Raw genomic sequence first — 22255 nt, forward strand, 5'->3', positions numbered from 1 at the left:
AATGGCAAAAATGTTGATTTGAGAAAACTATACACGATAGAAGCTTATTTGTTGAATTTTGTAAAGGAAACTGACATTGTAAGTTGATGTATTCATAATTTAAATTTTAAAATCAAGTAAAAGATAAATTAAATACCGTTTTTCAGTTGTTACAGTTTTTTAGAATTAAGTGTATTTGATTTCCGTAATTATTTTTAGTTGAAACTGTTTTGTATACTACTTTTTGAATTAATAAATAAAAGCCATTCATTAAGAGAGTAGTTTTATTGATATTTGGAACGTTTTATGAAAATAATGAATTTTACACTAGATATTATTCAATAGGAACCATGTCATAAACTTTTACAAGGCAAATGAAATCAAAATGAATAGCTCTACAAAAAAAAGGTTACAAATAATTCTTCGTTAATTATCACAAAACACTTAAATTACACTTAAGATCAGTCGTGTTAAAATCTTCTCAAAAATAATGATGTCACTGTCGTCACTTCGTATTGGTGAAATATAATAATCAGGTCGTTGGATCTCAATTGACTGGGTTATTTGAAACAGAAAAATAACCCTCTGGTGATGAATTTTGTTCCATTTGACCGGTCAACATCGGTAACTCTTCCCTTAAAAAGCTATTTTCCATTTGAAACTCTTCGCCATGAGACGGCATATTAGGGTTAACATTTTTTTTTCTTTTTCTTTAACCATTTGCACGAATATCCGGCCCCGTCCCTTCATATTTCTAAAACAAGTATTTAAATTATAAAGGTTTATTTACTAACCATAAAAAGCGTATTAACTCAAAAATGATAAAACTCAAACATGCCTAGCAAATCATAACACAAGTGACATTTAAAACAGTTTCAACATAAATTACTGCGTTTTATGAAACTTAAAAGAGTCATCCATCTGTGTTAGTTCAAATTATAATTAAGAATAAATTCTCATTCAACAAAAGCGACGCAATTCAAAAGCAATAATTAAAACCATGAAAACAGATATAACTAAAAATAATCATAGAGAAATATCTTACCTAGGTCATCAAAACAGTGTTAACTCTAATTTGAACAATTTATTATCCATCAGTCGTGCAACGCCAACTCATCAAAACTGTAACAACTCGAAATAATACTTAAATAATTACATTAATCAGTTAACAAAACAGTCTTAACTCGAAATACATCGGTTTTAAATCAAAGTGCTAGCATGCACTCAGCGTTGTGTACGGTCGGCAACTGATGATGCTACTGTCTTGCGGGTGGGGGGGTGAGGCAGCGCCACGTGCAAAAGAGTCTTACAAAGCCACCTATCGGCGAGTTTTTGGAATATTTTTGGTTCTGTTTTATTGGCTGACGCGGCATCATCTGTAGATGTCGAATATACTATTAACTAAAAATACACCAATTTTGAGTTAATACTGTTTTGATCTAGGTGTGCGATATGCAAGATAGAATGTTCGCCCCACATAGAAGGTGTTATCGAAATCGATAAGGCCGTTTCCGAGATCACACATTTAAAAAATTTAATTATTTATAAGTTATTTTAAATAGTTTTGTAGCAATGCACATACTTTTATAGAATCTTCACTTTTATTTTATTTTTATTTGTTTCTAGTTGTACTTTGCATAATAAAATCGTTCAAGTTTAACTCCATCTAGTTGACCAGAATTAAACTATTTTAGTTTAAAAATATACTCAAAGAGGGCGCAACGTGTAGTTGTGCTCAGCGCCATCTACTTGATTAGTGTTGTATTTGTAGAGCGGTCGTAATAGTATACTCTATATTTAGTTACACTATTCTACAACAGATGGCAGTAACAAGTACGGCATTCACGTTCGGATACTCTGTTCAATAAAAATTGTTGAACAAGACTGCAAACAAAATAAGGGTTTATTTAATTTAGCCTTCTACATTTTTTATTGAACAAGTCAGAATGTAGATTAATGCATAAATTGTATGAGGCCACCACTTTCTACGTAACTGTAATTTTTTTCCAAATTGTTGGAAATGTCTAGTTTACTTCTTAACAATTTGAAGTTGTAATTGCACATTTTTAATTTTTAAGTTACTTATATTATTTTACAGTTATAACTTCTTTATTTAAATTTTACATGCCAGTCGTCAACAAAATGTATACTCGTATGACTGTGATCGCAATAATAACACTTGAACTTACTAGCGCCTATTATTAAATTTACTAACTTTTGCCCGCGGCTTCGCTCGCGTTAAATTTGGGGTAACACAAATTAACTTTCCACGCTCTTTATTTGATTTTTCGGAGGATTATACTACAGCACGACGTCTCTAATTTTTCTCTCTTCTTCTATTTATAAATTTTCGAATTTAAAAATCAACCTAGATAGTCATAATTCGTGCAAACTTTGAACCCCATCTTCAGGTCAGGGGTGTAATTTTAGAAAACCTACGTGTTTCTTTTCCCCGCGACTTTGTATCTAAACTACGCGACATAGGAATAAGTTAATTCATTAGAATTTCCCGTTTTCTGTGGGAATTTTGGGAAGTTCTCTCTCAGTTCTTCTCTATACTTCCCAAGCATCCTAAGTGCCGAATTTCAGCTTTCTACGACCAATAAAAAGAAAAATCGATCCCGTTGCACTGGATATAAATCCCGTTTATTCCTTATCCCGTGGGAATTTTATAAAATCCATAAAACTGTTCTTTACTATTATAATCACCTACTTCTATGCCAAATTTGAAGTCTAGTTATTATAGTGAAATGAAATGAAATGAAATTATTTATGAAATGAAATTATTTATTTCGCAGGAACATACACAGTTGTTATAAATATTACACATGTCAGAAGAAATATTACATAAGTACATGTCATGTTTGTTCCGCCCTAATTTGGCATGCAAAAATCTTAACCTACTCGCAAATTAATAATCTAATGTAAAAGCATTACTTCATTAAGTTAATTATATACTTTATCAAAATATTCATTCAAATTATAAAATGGTCGAATAATCAAGAAGGATTTTAATTTTCTACAAAATTCACTAATATTATTACATTGTTTTATGTCCTCATTTAAATAATTATAAATTTTAATACTATTATATCCAAGACTCCTTTTAAAATGTATGTAATTCTTAGATCCTGGTAATTGAAGGTCAAAATTTAATTTACATAATCTACGTGGTCTACTATTGCTATTGCATTTAAAACTGGACTTATTTTTATAAACAAAAACGCAAACCAAATATATGTAAAGAGATATCACAGTCAGTATCTTGTGCTTCACAAAAAGTGGACGGCAATGTTCGAGAGGTTTTGCCCTTTCAATGTGCCTAAGATCGATAAGATTACATTGAACGGAATATATCAATCCCGTTTTTTCCTTATCCCGTGAGAATTTCCAAAAATCCTGAAATTAATATGTTTTTTAATTTAATACCTACTTGTGTATCAAATTTGAAGTCTAATTATTATAGATACTGAGATAGGGTCACTCCGCATCGAATAATAATATATAAATCCCGTTTTTTCCCGTTCCCGTGGGAATTTCCGAAAATCCTTCCTTAGAGGGTGCGCCTACATTGTTTATGGTATTATGTGCAAAATTTAAAATTTCAAGTCTCTAGGTCTAGTGGTTTGAGCTGTCGGGCTGTGCGTTCATACATCAGTCAATCAGTTTTGCCTTTTATATATATTATATAGATTTAAAACTGTGCGTACTTATAAGGGTTAAGTGACAGTAGGTAGGTTAATTTAGTGAAAATTTACTTTATTAAAAACAGTTCTATACTTAACAAACTTATACCTACATAAAATAAAAATAGAAACTAAAACCAAAACAAATTACATAAAGGGTACCCCTTAGGCAAGGTCCCGGAGATAGATAACTTAATAGACTATTAGATATTAAAAACTAATTTAAGGATTTGTGTTATGCTTCAAAGCTGCTCACTTTTATTTTATTCTTATTGCATTCCATTAATAAAAACCTGAAATAAATAAAATAAGCGTTGATTTGAACTTTAGTTCAGATGGTTTCGATAATATCGATAGTAGTATTGTATAGGTAGTATCCGAACGGTAATTTCATAATTTTATCTAAATTAAATTATTTAGTAATAATATACATTCTGTAACAATTGATTTTTTTTTTCTCAATCAGAATATTAACGATTTTTATTATTATATTATCAAACTAATTTATTTCAAACTTAAACGCAGCAGTCAAACTGAAGTTGTCCGCCCGCATACGTAATGCGTTTCGTTAGCAGCGAACGGAACGCAGTGTCCGTCGTATAGATCGCTGGCTGGCTGTCTGGCTGAAAATAGTGAACGAAGTATGAGTTTTCGAATATGTTCGAATAAAAAGTGAATTGCTTAGTGAGTGACAGTCATCTAGCAAGATGGTTGATGACGTGAATACCACGGAAACCGCTGAAAGTAAAGGTATAAGTGCAATTAAAGTTTAAATGTGCCGTTTTTGTGTAATAAGTGTTTAAAATACCGTCTAACCCTAAATCATGTCGTGGCCCCACGTCGTGGGTCCGTGCACCGCTTTCGAGAATGTCCGCAGTCGTCCGTCCGACGCAAGTGTTATGTTTTGTTTTTGTCTTTATTAGGAGTCTTTTTAGCGTCGTGGTATGTTCTATTATTAGCTAAATGCGTGCCAGACGGTTACAAGTGCGCAGGAATGTGCTGAAATGAGCACTAATCTCATTCCTTGCACCATTCGTGGCCCATGCAAAATTTTGTTCAATTGGATGGTTATTTACCGTTATTTGATTGTTTTTTTTGGCCTGCAGATCCATTTCGTGGCTAAGTTGCCTTATGTAATGTATTTTTAATAGTCAGTCGAGCGTATGATGCGATACCTGACTCATATGCACCATATGATTGTTCTGACATTTGCAATGTACCTATATGACTTGTAGGTGTTATGCTATGTTGTTAATTTTAACACTTGTTAGCTACTTTCTCCAGAATTCTTATCAGCTATACTTATAATCTTCAGTAAAATGCACTTCTGTCTGTGGACATAATGATAACAATAAAAATATATTATGCTATTTGATGCAAAGAAATTTAATTTATCACTCGCATGATAAAGATAAGGGTTAGTGCGTATTACGCCAATATATTAGTTGCAAGATAATTTAGAATAAACATAAAAGTAATATCTGGATGATAAAAAAACTGCTTATTACCATTTTTTTTCACTCCAATTTTGGAGCTGATATATTATTCAAACCCCATTATTGGATCTGTCACCTAATATTAGCCAACCAAGTAAATTCAAACTCAAAACATTTACCTATCTATTTACCTTGATAGGTAGTCAAGGTCATAAATGTATATGCATATTTATATCTATATAAACACCACTAGGTTTATTATACACCTTTATGCCACATACCATTAAGTTGATGAATACTCCTTTACATAGTTTACTATGCTACCAAAAAATAAATCATACTTTTATGTTGTTTACCGAGTGATATTTATAAAGGTATCAAATGATTTTGTACCATATTGTTAATTTGGTAAGGTTGAATTTTGTGTACTTACATTTATGTGGTCGCTATTATGCACTATGCCTGGAAAGGGTCAGGCCATTAGTTCTTTGGTGAAATTAATTTCATTTGACCTATTGAATGTCCCCTTAAACCATATGAAATTGAAGGTAGCGGAAATCAAAAATTACATATTGTATTAGGTTATCATGGGTTCAAATTCGGATTGGCACCTCGTCTTTTGAAATCTTGTGTAAAATTATAGTTGCAATTTACCACTAGGGTGAAGCAAAACCATAACAGGAATTACAACCTGAGCGGTCTTATTCTGAGAGATGGCCTGTGCTTTGAAGTGGGAAATATTTATATTATGCGCTATTGGCTAGACTAGGAAAGGAGATGATTGTTTTAAAGTAGTTTAGTTTATTTATTTATTCAATATAATATTATGTTTTCATTTACATAAATGTCAAGTTACAAGGAGTTATATAACTTTATGCTCACTATGCTCGGAGTTTCTCTGAAAGATAGAATTCGTAACGAAGTGATGCGTCAGAGAACCAAAGTTATCGACATAGCCCACCGCATTAGCATGCTGAAGTGGCAATGGGCCAGCCATATAACCCGAAGAACCGATAACCGTTGGGGTAGACGAGTTCTTGAGTGGAGACCACGGATCGGCAAACGTAGCGTAGGACGTCCTCAGACTCGGTGGAGCGATGATCTTCGCAGGGCAGCTGGCAAGAGCTGGATGAGAATAGCCGAGGATCGTGCTCAGTGGCGTGCCATGGGAGAGGCCTATGTCCAGCAGTGGACGAACATAGGCTGATGATGATGACGATGATGATATAACTTTACTTCATTTATGTAACTTGGTTATGTCTCACTCCAAGAGCATCAGATATTTTCTTAACTAGTAACCATTGTAACCAACTAGAAAACATATATTTTGTAAATAAAGTTAACCCTTTTCCAGGCACATTGCATACTTATACTATTCAGGCTTGCATACAATATCAAAATAATTTGACGTTGATAATATCTCTTTTTTTTTACTAGCTTCTAATGTGTCCCACTGCAGGGCAAAAGCCTCCCCTTTCCTATTCCACTCGTCTCTGCTCTTAAGTAAACAATCTGCACTGGGCCCGCATGGGAACTATGGCCCAAGCCTTGTGCTCATTAGTGGGACGTATAATGGCTGGGATGGTGAAGTTAACAATATAATACTGTTATTCATTTTATAGCAGTGTATATAAGTTAGCAGGGCCTGGAATAGGGTTATACATTTGCATACTGAATGGTAACATGCTAAACATTAACTTATCTCTGAGTGTTAGTGCTGGATTAATAGCTCGATAACCTGCTGATAACGGCTAGTATTGGCCACTTAACTTGCCACAAATATCAGACACATGGATGCTGATCCCATATAATCCAGTAGACTTGTCAAGAGCAGTATGGTGGGTTGTTATTCAAGCATTTTGTTTTTTTTCTTCTATTTTTTTTTCGAGGTTTAAGTGCACCTGTGTGACTTAATCCAGCCTTATTGGAAGACTCAATGGCAGATTATCTGGCTGCGAAGGAGTGCCACTTTTTTTTTGTTACCATGTCACTTTTTTGTTGACATCGAAGATTCTGTTACAGTTTCCAGGTTATCTGGTAGAAGTACAGGATGCCTAAAAATCATCTAAATGCCATCAAATTCTAGAGCCCAGAAAATTAAGTTAGTTGAACTTGAAACACTCAAATAATGACCCCTTTGGGAATTGGAAAGTGCTCTGAAGTTAATATAGGGACATAACTTAAAGGTTATTTGAGGGTAAATTAGGAAGACTATCCTAAATTTTTTTTATTGCCGTTACCGTTACCCTGTGCTACTTGACATGAACCTCGAAATTTTCTGACTTTCAGTATTTTGCATTTATACGCACGCACGCACACACTCACAAACTTTCGCATTTATTATAACTAGTAGGATTATACACGCACGCACGCACACATACACAAACTTTCGCGTTTATAAGAATTAGTAGGATCATTTTGTTTTTATCTATGCTTCTAGAAAACAAGTTTGTATTAGCATTAGCACAAACTATGTACCTATGTAGCAAATGCTAGGGGCATGATCCCTCCGTCTGTATAAATACCTCTTTAATGGTTAATAGCTAATTAGCTAACACCCAATTATTTAAGTACAGACCTATCATAGCAAAATGATGTTTCTTTTGTCTGGTGAATGAAGAGCCAGAAAGACAAAATGTCGAGTTAACAGAAGCTTGAATTCTGAGTAACAACTGTTTCATATTCATTATAACTTTTTACTCTGATTTTAATTTTTATTTAGTAAAAAAAAACTTTTCGTCATTATTTTGGATTCTTTATTTTTGTTAATAAAAATAAATTAATAAATGTCATGGGACACTTGACACCAATGAGGGCTATCGTTTTTTGTCTTTCTAGATGGCGCCACTATTGCGTGAGGTTTTTAAGTGTGGCTTTCAAAGTGTTATTACGGGCGTGAAAACAAAGTTTAGATTAAAATCATATTTAATACAACTTAAAACCGTACCATAAAAATATCGAACAACCACAGTGTTGCGTAGTCCCGTTTTGTTCGGAAAAAAAGGGAGGACAAAAGTTTCCGAAAGACAAAACTGTCTCAAAACACAGACATTCATTGCCCCGTAACGCATAATGCAAATTCACGAAAAAAATTGGATATTAGATAGCCTAGCTAGTCGTTACCGACCCTGACTACGAAGCTTGTGGCCCAGGGTTCGAGCCCTGTTTAGAACAGATGCCGTATTTTTCTAGATTTTCGTTAACTTCGACGGATGACTAAGTAAGTTTAGTAATAGACACTACTTACATGGTAATTAACTTTTCGGCCAAAGAAAAATACATAACTTCACAGTTATTGTCAAATTGTAAAAACTCGAAAAAAAGGAGAATTCAAAATAATACACTATTTTATTTAATTTAGATTTAATTCGGTTTTCTGGAGGCGGATCCGGAAGACGAAGCGTTGGCAAGTCGTCAGCCCACCTCACACCACACATCGACATCGTGAGAGTTGCGGGCAGCAGGTGGATGCAAGTGGCGAGTTGTCGTTCATTGTGGGCTGTGGCGTTTCCTTTGTTCAGCAGTGAACGTCCTCCAGCTCCGGCTGATAAAAGTTAACTCGGAAAAAATAACCAATTTCTAGGTACGAACTTTTTAAAAATAGTGACGATATTCCTACTCTCTCTCTAGGATAAAGCCATCACACGTGCCATCGTAAAAAGTGAGACATTCATAAATTTCCCATGCTAATGTTACTTTCATAAGTCAACTGTCTTTAGCCACTTACCAACTTCACTTAGATTTGCCCATTAGAAATCTCCAGTCCATCCTCGACTATTGACTGTTGACATTCTTTGCATTATTCAACGATGACATGACTCATGCTGAATGGACGTGTCATCTAAAAATATATCGCCGGTAATAAATTGATTTCTATTCTAGACAGGGCTAGTTTAGAGTTTTAGAATATAAACTTTCTTTAAAAGCATTGCCTAATTTTGGATATGGGAGGGATCAAAACGTCCATAATGTTTCATCATTATCAATATAATATCAGCCGTAGGACGTCCACTGTTGGTCACAGGCCATAACCATAGACATCCTGTTGCTTCGGTTGGAAGCCGCCTGCATCCACCGTGAACCCGCGGCTTTAACCAGGTCATCCGTCCGTTTCGTTGGTGGACGTCCTACACTGCGCTTGCCGATCTGCGGTCTCCACTCGAGAACTTTTCAGCCTCAACGGCCATCTGTTTTACGTGCTACAATAGTGTTTGCCTTGACGTAATGTTAAACAGAGCAGTCGAAAATTCAGTCTAGGACTTTGACTTATTGGTTTGGCCCTGGGCACTTGGGTATAAGTGGGATCCTCGTTATGCCCTTCATTATCAATCACTAAAGTTAATAGTCCAATTGTTATCTCAATATTAAAAATGGCTCGACCGAAACGTATAAAAATTATCGCTATATTGACTTTACACGATTTTTTAACCGATACAGCTCTGCGACAGACGCACAGACAGACAGAGGAGACTTATTATAGGGCCCCGTTTGGCACCATTTGGGTTTAATCGTTTTTATAGAACCATGGGCCATCCCAGGTGCCATAGAGTCATTGCTATCGTAGGCCAAGGCGGTGCCGTTCACTGGGGCTCTCGGATTCTACTCAGCATAGTTGTAAAGCTTAATCCCAACTCAAAACCAAAAATTTCTCCCGCCTAATCTTAACTTAACGTAAATTAAACTTTAACCTTTACATTTATCATTTTTGCAGTGGCATAGCTAAGTAGCCAAAGGCCCTGGGGCGAAACATAAACTAGGGCTACAACTTAACTATTTAAAATCGTTTGTTTCGTATTCGTCGTGTTCCGAATTCGACGTACTCCAGATTTGTCGTAAGCCAGATTCGTCGACCGAATGTGGGAGAATTTTTCACTAGTTCAATTTATAGTTTGTAAGTCAAAGTTCTAGGGGCCCCCTGAACTTGGGGTCCCGAGGCACTGCCCCGTCTAATCCTTCGGTAGCTACGCCACTGCAACTTTGGTTTGTTGCCCGATAGCTATATTTATTTATTTATTCATAAAATTACAATTATAAGCTAATAATATAGTCTATTCTATATTAAGTTTATTTAAGTGCGTAGCTTTAGTTGAGCCCGTGCGTTTGTGCCTTACGTGCCTGCTACGGCTAGAATTTATCATAGGAATCCCAGTTCAATTTCAGGGTAGGTAGCGCTAGTTTGCACCGCAGCAGCACGCCGCCACCCCCCACAGCTGAGTATAGGCACTGCCTACCCTACATGTGCCTCTCAAAGCACGCCATTTCAATTTTCAACTTTAATAACCTAACCAAAAAAAAGTTGGAAAACCCCCGACTTTGTCACTTTGAAGTTCAATATTATCTCAAAAACGGCTAAACCAATTTTGATGAAACCTGTCTAAGAACCATCGCTAGAAAACCTGATTTCAAATAAAACCGCATTGAAATCGGTCCACCCGTTTAAGTGCTATGGTGCCACAGACAGAGATACAGATACACATAGCGGTCAAATTTATAACACCCCTCCTTTTGCGTCGGGGGTTAAAAATGCACCGCCTTCCCCGCTTTCGACGTCTGAATTATCAAAAAAATATGCTAAGTAATTAAGTTTGTTTTCCATCTGTGACTCAAATGAAACCCATCAAAATTCTGATTGAACACAACACTCGACACCCAAACCTAATAAGGGGAATCATTTAGCTTCCCCGCTTTCGACGTCTGAATTATCAAAAAAATATGCTAATTCAATTGAATTAACAGTATATTATTTATTAAGTTTGTTTTCCATCTGTGACTCAAATGAAACCCATCAAAATTCTGATTGAACACAACACTCGACACCCAAACCTAATAAGTATCAAATTATTAAAATGAATTCGACAGCTTGGCAATTTAATCACAAACAAATCTAAGGCGACAGTAAACGACCTTGAATTGACATAATATTATTTTGAGCTTTATTTTCTTAGTAAAAGCATCAATTTTCATACATCAAGTTTTGTCTTCAAACGAAAATACACTGGTGTAAGGTGATGAGGTTGTGAAATATCGTAGGTGTTGGAATTTCGGATATAACCTTATGTTTAACCCACGTGTTTGGATTTGATTATTTTGTTTGAGTGCCGTATGCATAAACGTCTATGGATATTGAATACCGATTAGCAATAGTTTAGGGCAAAACGATATTACTGTATTAAATAAAATACCTACTTTGCTCTCTGGACAGAGCGATGTATTATGAAAAGATATTTAATATTTAAGTCTGCGGGATTCTAAACCCGTGATTAAATATTAGAAATTAATAAACATCTTCGATTTCCTGGAATTCTGTAATCGTGTTTTTTATAAAAGAAGGATAGTTACAGAACTGACAGACAGGCAGAGAGCTACGCCAGACGAGTCACATTCGCTTGAAGAATTACGCGTAGTTATTTATTTTTATAATTAGGTATAATTTTGACTGTTCAAAATGTCGATACGCTATTCTCTATCCTTCTAGAGACTAATATCATGGTGTGTTCAAAATAGTGGGCTTCGTAACATTTTAATTTTATAATTCCTAAAGCTTGGATCAGAAAGACTGTTTCACCATCTATGATGCCATCTTTGTTTGTTTTGTAGGAAAAAATAGAGACTGCATCACATTTAACTGTCACATAAAATTTATCAATGAGTAGTGAAACGAGCACTAATCCTCAAAGACACATTCTTAAAATTAACGTAATGTCTAATAAACAAATTATTTTTTTATAATAATTATATCTTGGGACAAATTACACCAATTGAGTTAACCCCAAACTAAGCAAAGCGTACTGTAGGCGCTAGACATGTTAATGTTTAATAATTAATGCGGGTTAATTTCAGAGTGTCTCAAATCCAGGATGCTTTGAACTCTACGAGTAACTTTTAAAAATTAGTTTGACGACTTGCTACTCTTTATGCGAAACACGTCAGAACTAAACTTTGCTCTTGTCCAATATGTAGCCATTGCTTCTCATATTTTTAATAACGCTCATCTTACGGACACTAGTGTCACGCGTAAACTATATTCGATCTGGTACCTTACCTAGTTACAATTAAAATTCCGGGATTTTGCAAAATTCCCCAGGGAATTCCTAAAATGTATATCGTGGTTTTCATTGAGGTTGTGTTAAGAACAACCTGTCTAAAATTTCAAGACTAAATCCAGCGGTTGAAATTTTAAGATTTTATCCCTATCCCGTGGGAATGTCGGGATAAAAGTAGCCTATGTGTTATTCCAGACGTCTAGCTACCTACATACCAAATTTCATGACTCTAAGCCCAGTGGTTGTTATTTCAAGATTTTATCTCTGTCCCGTAGGAATATCGGACACTATATCTTAGTTAAGGACTTACGAGAGGCACCAATGTAAACATCATTGACCCGATCAATAGCGATACTACGCCATCTCGTTTATCGAAGCTAGATTGCCTTATCGAGATATGTTGTAAACATTAGAAGCACACTTCAAGTAGATAAGAAATGAAAAAAAAATACCAGGCAGTTAAGAGTTGAGCTTGAGCCCTCTCACGGGACGTATATAGGCCGAAATGATGATGATGATGAGAGTTGAGCGCGCCAAGGCTCCCTTCTGTCACACAGAATAGACCAAGAACGTATCCCACTGTTCCGTCCCTTGCGAGCCGTCGCGGGCGCCGCCATACAAATTTCAATTCTCGTCTCGCCTCGCCGGTGGAAAATCACCTTAACTGCTCTGTCCAATTAGTTGGACTTCCAGCCCAAGACTCCGTGTTCACCAGAGATGTGCGAGGATGCCAGGCGATTTGTCATGAACCAATAGAAACGCTTCATTTACCTATCCTCGCTCAGCGTAGCTCTAGTGGAAACAGCTAACGAAGCGAGGATAGGTAAATGATGCGATGTATTAGTTGATGACAAACACATTCCTCGCTTATCCCTGCTGTTCCGTCTAAGCTACAAAACTTGGATTGCCATCAATTCCCTATATTTAATAACCAAAACCATAGCATCAAATTCAGTTTACATTTATTGAAAGTAGGTTGGATTTTTTACGTAAAATATTTTTTGTACCTCATCAATCCAATCTTTCTTTTCTGTCCTGTCCATGTTAATAAAAAATACAAAAAGTAAAATTTCTACAGTTTGATAGTGATCGACATAAAAATTAAGTTCCTCTAACTTTATAACCTAAACGTCGTTTTTGTGAGGGATTGAAACTTCTCTAATTGTATTATTAACTCATTCTGTGGCATTATTAACCAATCACCGCCATAGCTGGCCGTCACTGTGTCTGCTGTAAATTACATAAAAAACTTGAGCCTTGAGCATGTCATAAAAAGTGATCTTAGTGTTACTCCTGAGCAAATGAGTCACTATTGTACTGCCCACGTGCATACAGAGCTAAGCATATTAGTTTAATATGACCAATCGCTTTCAATCTACTAAGTATAGCTAGATCGGTCGTTTCACCCTTCTCCAGGCCTAGGCCTAGTGCGTATACAGACGACGTCAATGTACTTACACAAATATTCGACCCTGCTAAAGGACCATTTCAAAGTCCAGAACAAAAGTCAGTAAAAAACTAAACTAAACTCTGAAGGGACTCGGAAACAGAGGTAGCAGTAGCACCCTTAGAGACTTTGTTCAGGACTTTGAAATCTATAACATATCAAAATCTCAGGATATTTAACTGATAACACGTTTCCATACTTTAGGTCCGGTGTCCTTTACATTATATGGTACAAAATCAATTGAGGCTGTTAAAATATTCATCATCCCAGCCTATATACGGCCCACTGCTGGGCACAGTAGGCCTCCTCAGAATGAGAGGGCTTGGGCCGTAGTTTCCCTATTGGAAACTTCACACACACACACCATTGAATTTCTTCGCAGGCTTTGAGATAAATTTAGTATAAAATATAGGTACGCGCTAAGAACAGAGAGTGGAGTAACACGTCGAATATTATGGGCATGAGCACTTTTATCCAAATGTATGCAATAGTAACTAAAGCAATAGTAAGTAATGAAGATCATGATAGTTTGTTTCCAGGTGCTCCTACATTATCTTACTATTGAAAAATACTTCCTCATTACAATGATTTACAAATAGTAATCCGCATAGAGCAATATGAAAACTGAATGCCACTCTGTCAAAAATGCTCTGAACCAGTTCCCATCCTCGTTTATCATCTATAAAACTGCTGTCTTTACACGCATGATTAAAGTTGATGGTCGCATCAGTTTCATTCGTTAAGTTTTAGATGATTTCAAGGTCTTCAAGGCTAGACAAACTAGTTGAGACAAAAAATGCACCTTAACTGTAAATAGCGAATGAAAGGTCATTTTGCTGACAAAAAACGTAAACTCTGCTCTTGTTGACGAACAAGTTATCATTGATTGTGATTGTGATGATGAGTAGATGGTGTAGTGTGACAGACAGTAATATCGTGTTCTATGAATGCCGGAAGTTCTAAAAAAGTGTCTATTGAAACAAAGCAAAGGAAGAAAGAAAATATATTCCTTGCTATAATTGGAATTATTTTATGCTATTTTAATTACTCGAAATAGCCTTTCGATTTGTCCATCGTTCAAGTTTAATTTTTTGTTATTAAATTCCGGCCCCTATTGTGCATTCATCTCAAATACTCCCGTACATTTTTACAACGAGAAACACCGCCTACGCCTATCTTGGATTATTTAGGAAGATAAACCGAAAGTGGAGTGCTTTGCGTCACTTTCCTCTTCCTTTTATCATTGTTATACTGCCTTAATAAATTCATCAGTACTTTAAGAGTCGATTTTATTAAGTGCGTGTCCGTTTGCATTTGTTTAATCGAAGGATTATTTTAAGTTGACTCTTTTTACAAGCTTTTATTTAGTTTCACCTGTCCCGTTGTCTGTCTGTCTGTCTGTAGTCAAATCTTGCATGTTAAATTCGACCAACTTCCAGTAGTCGGATTGACTTGAAATTTGGCATACTTATGTAAATTGCGTCTAGTAGTGACATCTTGGTAGTCCAGCCAGGATCGTCTCCGCAGGACGGAACTTCAACGGTTAATAGCATCGACTTGAAATTTGGTATGCAAATGTAGTTTGGTGGACAATGCAAGTACAGTCAGCAAAAAAAGCTTGTATTAAAAATGTTTTTTTTTATGATTAGGTTATATTAGAAAACGTTTGCGAGAAATCTATCTCTTATTTACGATAAAGTAAGATCGCGTTGTTATCAAGTAAAAATACTATAATGTTCTCCCGTTCTTTATCTAGCGTGAGTCAATGATTCAAAATACCTAAGTAATCGTTTAGTCCTTTAGATATATATATTGTCTGTTCCTGTTCAATGTTTCCCAAAACCTCAATACAATACAATTACTCTTTATTGTACACCAGAAATAGTAAGCGATACAGAAAACAATCTTCATTCAACAAATCCAAATCCGTAAAAAATCGACTATTGGTCATGGTCACTGCTGATTGTTTTAATGGGCCAACTTATGTACCTTAATTACTCATATCTGCATTTTCATATGCATACACATTAATATAAATAAAATGTCCAAGTCAACCGAGGCGGGATTCCTCGTCCCTCGCGTCATATTATTTACAATGATAATCAATAAACCTATTGATCTTTATGCTCAATGGTTTGTAACATTCCATTCACCTACCAATTGTTGGATGTGTGTCAACACGTGTGTGTGCGTGCTTGGAAATAATTGGGTCAAAGCTTTAGGGTTTTGAAGGCATTCGTTGCTTGTCGTTAACTATTGCATGGTTGGTACGGGTATAACATGAATTCTACTTTCGTCTTCGCCTTGAATTTTCACTTCATTAATTTTCCCTCGCTCTCTTGATAATGGAACTAGAACTAGTATAGTTAAAACCGCCAGACTTATTTCTTCTCAATATGCTAAAAGTTTAGATCTTATAGTTTGCGAGTTAGAAGGTAGAAATGAAGGATTGAAAAAAAAATGCCCAATACTTCCTTTCCCCCCTTAACTAAAAGATACTGTCGATTCGATATGGTTTCCACATTTTATTTAAGTCCAATATTTCAAACCTCAGGGTTTATCTCGAACTTTTAAAACGATTGTGGGAAGGTTTTTTTTAACACACTTTTTTTAATTTGTCTCTTCTAGTCGTTAAAGCTTACCTGCTGTTAAAACAATGGGAGGCGTTCACCCAAAAAAAAGTTGACCACATGATCTTGTTTACAGTTAATAAAGTATAAATAAATAAATAAATATCACGGGACTATTCACATCAATTGACCTAGTCCCAAAGTAAGCTTAGCAAAGCTTGTGTTATGGGTACTAAGCAACGGATAAATATAATTATATAGACACATACATACTTAAATACATATTAAACACCCAAGACCCGAGAGCAAACATTCGTATTTTTCATACAAATATCTGCCCCGACACGGGAATCGAACCCGGGACCTCAAGCTTCGTAGTATTACTCAAAGAATAATAATCGGATACGTCCAGCGTCCTTTACTATGCTCTCCCATTCCTCCAGTTACTGTAATTGGACTATTTATCACTTACTAATTCAATTGACAATCAGGCTGCGTTTTCACCAAAGATGCGCGAGATGCAATGCAATAGAAACGCTTCATTTACCTATCCTCGCACAGCGCATCTCTGGTGAAAGAAAAATAAATATTTTCAGGGTACAATGTTATTATTGTATGAGTATGAGTTTTGAGTTAATTGTAACAGTGAGTGGTGCATCTAAATTTCCTGGTTTGATTGAGAGTTAGCAGTCAATATGTTCTCGCTTGACTTTGACATTTTTTCTTGAAGTTCACCAAGTTCTTGAAACCACAATTGTTGTCATGCCTGGCTTCAAATTGTTTCAAGTTATATTCTAAACGCACCAGAACCACAATCTAAACCGTAGCCCATTATCACTTTCACTCACATGTCGAGCCTCGATAAAACATTGCAGGCTTATAGTCAATAATCGTTGGAATTGGACCGTGCCGAATCTTGACGACTGCATCGGGGAAAGGGTCGTTATGATGCACGTTATTTCGTATTATGATTGTAACTATCAATTCGTTGCTGACCGTTTGTGCGTTTGTAGAATTCGCGGGAGTTTGGAGGTTTATAGACGTTTTCGGGTCATCAGAGGCCCTTCACCTTATTTAACTGTTCTGCTTGTTTACTCGCACATTTGGGAGTGGAGGATAAGATAGGAAAATAACAGCCGTAATTAATCTTAATTGATTGGAGACATTTATCTATTAAGATTGGTTTTTTGGAATCTTTTTGTATTTTTTATTTCAATTCCAAATTTTTACTTTTACGGTACGGAATACCGAGGACCTGGGTTCGATTCCCAGTGTTGGTCTTATTTTTCTGGTTTTTCTTATTTTTCTGATTTATCTATTTTGAACCTACAGTAGACTGGTTACGCTTCTGCAATTGCTCTGGTACCATATTGCGAATGTACAAGGGGCCCACTTGCCCGCTTACCTTCCTTGTCTTCTAAAAAAAGTCAACTTTCGTTCAACTTTCTCATTTAAGAATACTTACTTCAGTTGGGTCTTTCTTACAGTCTTGTGTTTTTTCTATTGAGTTAACAATATTCTGCCAGATAGAGAAGACGAAATTAAATTAAACTGCATAATGTTTGTTTATATAGTTACTTCCCTGGCTTCAGCCAGACCTGCACATCGGATGCCTTTCCTTACTGTGACCAAGCAAATCATAGTAATTCCAGTAATTCCTAAAATATGTTTTTTGTGTGTCTGAAATGGAAATTCCTAGCATGAGATGGTTTAGTGACCGAAAACCTAAACTTGTATTGCCGACTATAGTACGACAGCAACTCTAAACCACTAGAACTAAGGTTACCGACATAGCCCGAAGAATTGCGAAACTAAAGTGGCAGTGGGCGGGGCACATTGCTCGCAGGACGGATGGCCGATGGGGCCAGAAGGTTCTCGAATGGCGTCCGCGGACCGGGAGACGAGCTGTCGGTAGGCCTCCAACAAGATGGAGCGACGACTTGGTTAAGATCGCGGGATCGCGGTGGATGCGGAAAGCACAAGACCGGTCTGAGTGGAGAGCCTTGGGGGAGGCCTATGTCCAGCAGTGGACGTCTTTCGGCTGACATGATGATGATGATGATGATGATGAACTCTAAACCTTCCTTCTTTTCCAGCGTCTGCAGAAGCCCTAGACCGAGCGAGACTAGCGCGCGAGAGGCGCGAGGCTGAACAAAGAAAGCGGTTGGACGAGCTGCGTGCGCACGCGGCGGCGGCGCAGGCGCAGCGGGAGAAGCGGGACGACGAGCGTAGAAAAAGGCAGGCCGAGCAGCGAGCGAGGGACGATGACAGAAGAATACAGGTGAGGGTTCATGTTACATTAGTACCGGTTTTTATTGGAAAGTAGCCTCTTTAAGTTGTTGGTCAAGACGTTCACCTTGGACAAAATATGGCTCTGAGACGTGATTCTGGACTGTTGGCCTTTTGGAGAGTCTTTCTCACGCTATGAGTTATGGAAAAGTTTTGTTCGGAATTTCTCGGAAGAGAGTTGATAAGAGAAAATACAAAAATAGCAGAAAATCATAATGCCGATGCTTTTGGCAAAAACAAGTATCGATAAGTGTGAGAAGAAGAGTGAGTGAAAATATATAAGCGTTTTAAGAGTCAAACAAAACTTCATGGCCTAATTTAACATTTCCAGGCAAGTTCAAAGTAACCATTTAGGTCACTAAAGGCACTTCAAACTTCAGGCACTAAAGAAATTCTAGTATAAGTTGCGTCTGTTTGCAGAGCCAATTAACATCTCTCGGTTACGTATGCTCGCAAACAATTCCTTTATCAAACTCGCAAATACATGCAAGTCTATATATAGATACAGAGCTAGGGATTGTCGGCTGGCCGGTGTACTAGATCTTCGAACTGGCTATTTAGACTTGAGATCTAGGTTAATCTGCCTATATGGAGAATCTTGAGGAAGCTGAAATGAGGTGTGTAATGGTAAACTAGAATCCGGATATAATTTGGTTTGGGTCCGTCAGGTCTCTACTTCAAAATATGCGATTAATGAATCTGTTTGCCTTTTGAATGGTGATTTTATATTGACGTTGGTTCCGTTCTGATTGGGTTGTATTTTCGATTTCGGTTTATGTTTATTATTTATGTTTATTTGAGTCAAGTGAACCTAACCTAACGATGACTGGCTAAAATATATTTTATCGACAGTTACTAAATTCCAGCCCAGTCACTCCTTAATTTCAATGAAACGATCACTCAAAGTTACAACATCATCGACGTAGACGTCACGTATCACGTACCGCGAAAAATTTGCAGTATATTTTAGTAACTAGACAATTTTATTTAAATCACTGGGAACTGCAGTTATTGCAAACATATCCTTTAGATCCACATATCCACGTTTTCTGTATTTTACGATGACACTCATATTTATTTAAATTATTATTAAAAAATCCCCGCTGTTTTCTTAGTTCAATATAATTGCACGTCTGTTTGCCTGACGTCACGACCTTGCTCTGCTGATGTCATTTCTCTGTTCTCACTTGTTTAGCCATTTAGATTTATCTAAACGCGTTCCATGGTGCGCGTGCGTGGATGCCTTGCATTCTTGAAAGGTATTGTCGTTGATTTGATATACTAAGTAGCATATCTACAACATGATAAATGTGCTTTAATAGTAATTTATCCTACCAATCCTGCTAATATTATAAATGCGACCGTTGTCTGTCTCTTGTGTGTCTATCTTTGTCGGTCTTTCACGTTGAAACGGTTTAATGGATTTGATAGGTAGATATAGTAGTTTGATAGATAAGGTATGATATGATATACATGTAGACTTTTTTTCATCCCGATATTCCCGCTTGCTCGTTCGCCTCCCTCTAATAATAATAATAAAAACAGGACTTACGCATCCTAAATCTCATCCGCCGAGTCAGAAATTAAGCAATGATTTGTTGTACTTATATATTCTCATTGGAATTTAGTACAATTCTGAAATTTCTACTGAAAGTGCGATAAACGCTAGTATAAAATTAAAGTTTGCACTTGCTGTGGAGTTATTTTAATTTTAATAATGGCTTGTTTTCAATGACTTATTCAATTACTTAATTATTTATAAAGTGTTTATACAATGAAAATGGACTGTAAAGTTATAGAAGATAACGCACTTATATCGTAATATAAGTTTACAAATAAACATGTGTCCACTTGTAATAGGTATTTGATCTGGTCAGGCAGGTGACCGGGTCATGTTACGCAACCAGCTTATTGTCAATTACACTCGAGGCTGCCTCGTACTACGAGCATGCCGTATGCGCGGGAGTGTGCTATTAGACCACTCTTTATACCTATACTATTTGGGCAACAAAATAAAATCCTATTGTAGAGATTCAGGGCTACAATGCAGATGAACGTCATCGATTACACGCTAAGGCTGTGGTTTCCATCAGAGATGTGCGTGGATTTGTTGCATGGAATGCTTTATTTACCTATCCTCGCTTAGCGCGGCTCTAGTGGAAACTCAGCAGAGCGAGAATAGGTAAATTAAGGATGGAAATTCTGACGAGAATGACAAGAGAATTATCGTGTAACCTTCAAGGACTGACGGATTGATGGTCCGGGCTAAAGAAAATTAGGTACATGTGTCCAATAATATGCGTCAATCCATTTTGAATGACAGAAAACCACTGTTATAAATTTGTGATAACGCTATCGTATATTGTGCTTAATTGGTTTAAAATTACTGCATTGGCATAATTAGGTTTTAGACGGGCTTGTTTTTGCACGAGATAACGAATATAAAGTATATTTGTTGTTTGAACTACTAAGAGTCTAGTCAGAATCAGTAATATTCAAAGGAGACCCATCCTCCCGCGTGAAGAAAATGACACAAATTTAGTCAGTTATTTATTTATTTTATTTTATTTTAGTTGACTAGGCAAAGGGTCTGAGCTGACCTAACGCCAGATCGGTAGTTGTGGAGGTCAAGAGGGAAAGTCTTTGCCCCAGCAGTGGGACTTTTTAGCTCTAGCCAGCTAGAGTATAACAGTCTAGTTAAAAAAACTTATTGTAGCAGTGTATCGTGTTCTGTTAAACTACGATACGCTTCTATGGACGGCAAATGTACCTTAAGTGTATTTAAAAAATGGTCGTCTTATTTATATTGCATTTTCGGCGGTAAAAAAGCGTCTTTATAGTTCAAGGTATAAATATTTAACTTAGGTATTTGTTCTCATTGACTTTTATTTTACTTGCCAATGTAATGTGTAATCTGGTCAAGTTTAAATATTATGTTTCCATCGGCTTGCTTCGACATTTTAATAATTTCTGAGTTTTATCCGTCAAACAAAATTATTGAAAAATTAATAAAGTATTTAGTTGAATACAGTCTCTGTAGGAGAATTTGTTATTTATATTGTTTATTTATGGTTAGTTTGTAATATTATATAGAGTTTATTATGCCATCGCCCAAAACCCCATAAAATGTAAACATAATAACACACCTAAGACGATTCAGAGAGCTTCCTGCTAACGAAATTAAATACCAAACCCACTCATGCATTAATGGCTCATACGGAAATAATCTAAAGCCGTTGTAGTGCATCAAAAACGTTTAATTTTATCCCACACGCGTCAAGGAGTCGCGACAAAAATACACTTCCTTCAGGATCAAGCAGCACACCAACTTTGCGGTTCCCAAACTCCCCAATCTTAACAGTTTCATAACACGTGCTATTTCGTCGACTCCTGAATAAAATTGTCGTCATCGTTTTGACCAAGTTTAGTTTGCGGTCATCAAAATCAAATTCTCTTTTAAAAGCTTAGGGGTAAGTAAAGAGTTAACTGTAGATTTGATGTTTGTGTTTTGCCGGGTGTATTCTAGAATGGGCGTTTTTCAATCAACGGTCGCAATCGAGCGGGTGATAGTTAGTGAATCATTTTGAGGGTGTATGGTTCTGTTTGTATCAGTGACTGTTTTTGTGTCTCATGGAATTGAAATTGGTATGTTTGTAGCAAAAAAAAAGTATCTAAGTATGTAATGCCCAGTTCACACTATTCCAGTAAAATCTTGCCACAGTAGCGATGCATTGCGGGGTCACAATACACAAGATTGATTGAGCACCGCTACTGGAACGGTTTTACTGAAATAATGTGAACCAGG

General features: G+C 36.4%; 1 pseudogene; it reads left to right on the top strand.

Annotated features, from left to right (window-relative positions):
* Positions 1–4226: 4226 nt before the first annotated feature.
* LOC141439430 (uncharacterized) overlaps positions 4227–22255 on the top strand; it is a 51701-nt pseudogene continuing 33672 nt past the window's right edge.

Source organism: Choristoneura fumiferana, chromosome 20, assembly GCF_025370935.1.
Source record: "Choristoneura fumiferana chromosome 20, NRCan_CFum_1, whole genome shotgun sequence".
Classification (NCBI taxonomy): domain Eukaryota; kingdom Metazoa; phylum Arthropoda; class Insecta; order Lepidoptera; family Tortricidae; genus Choristoneura; species Choristoneura fumiferana.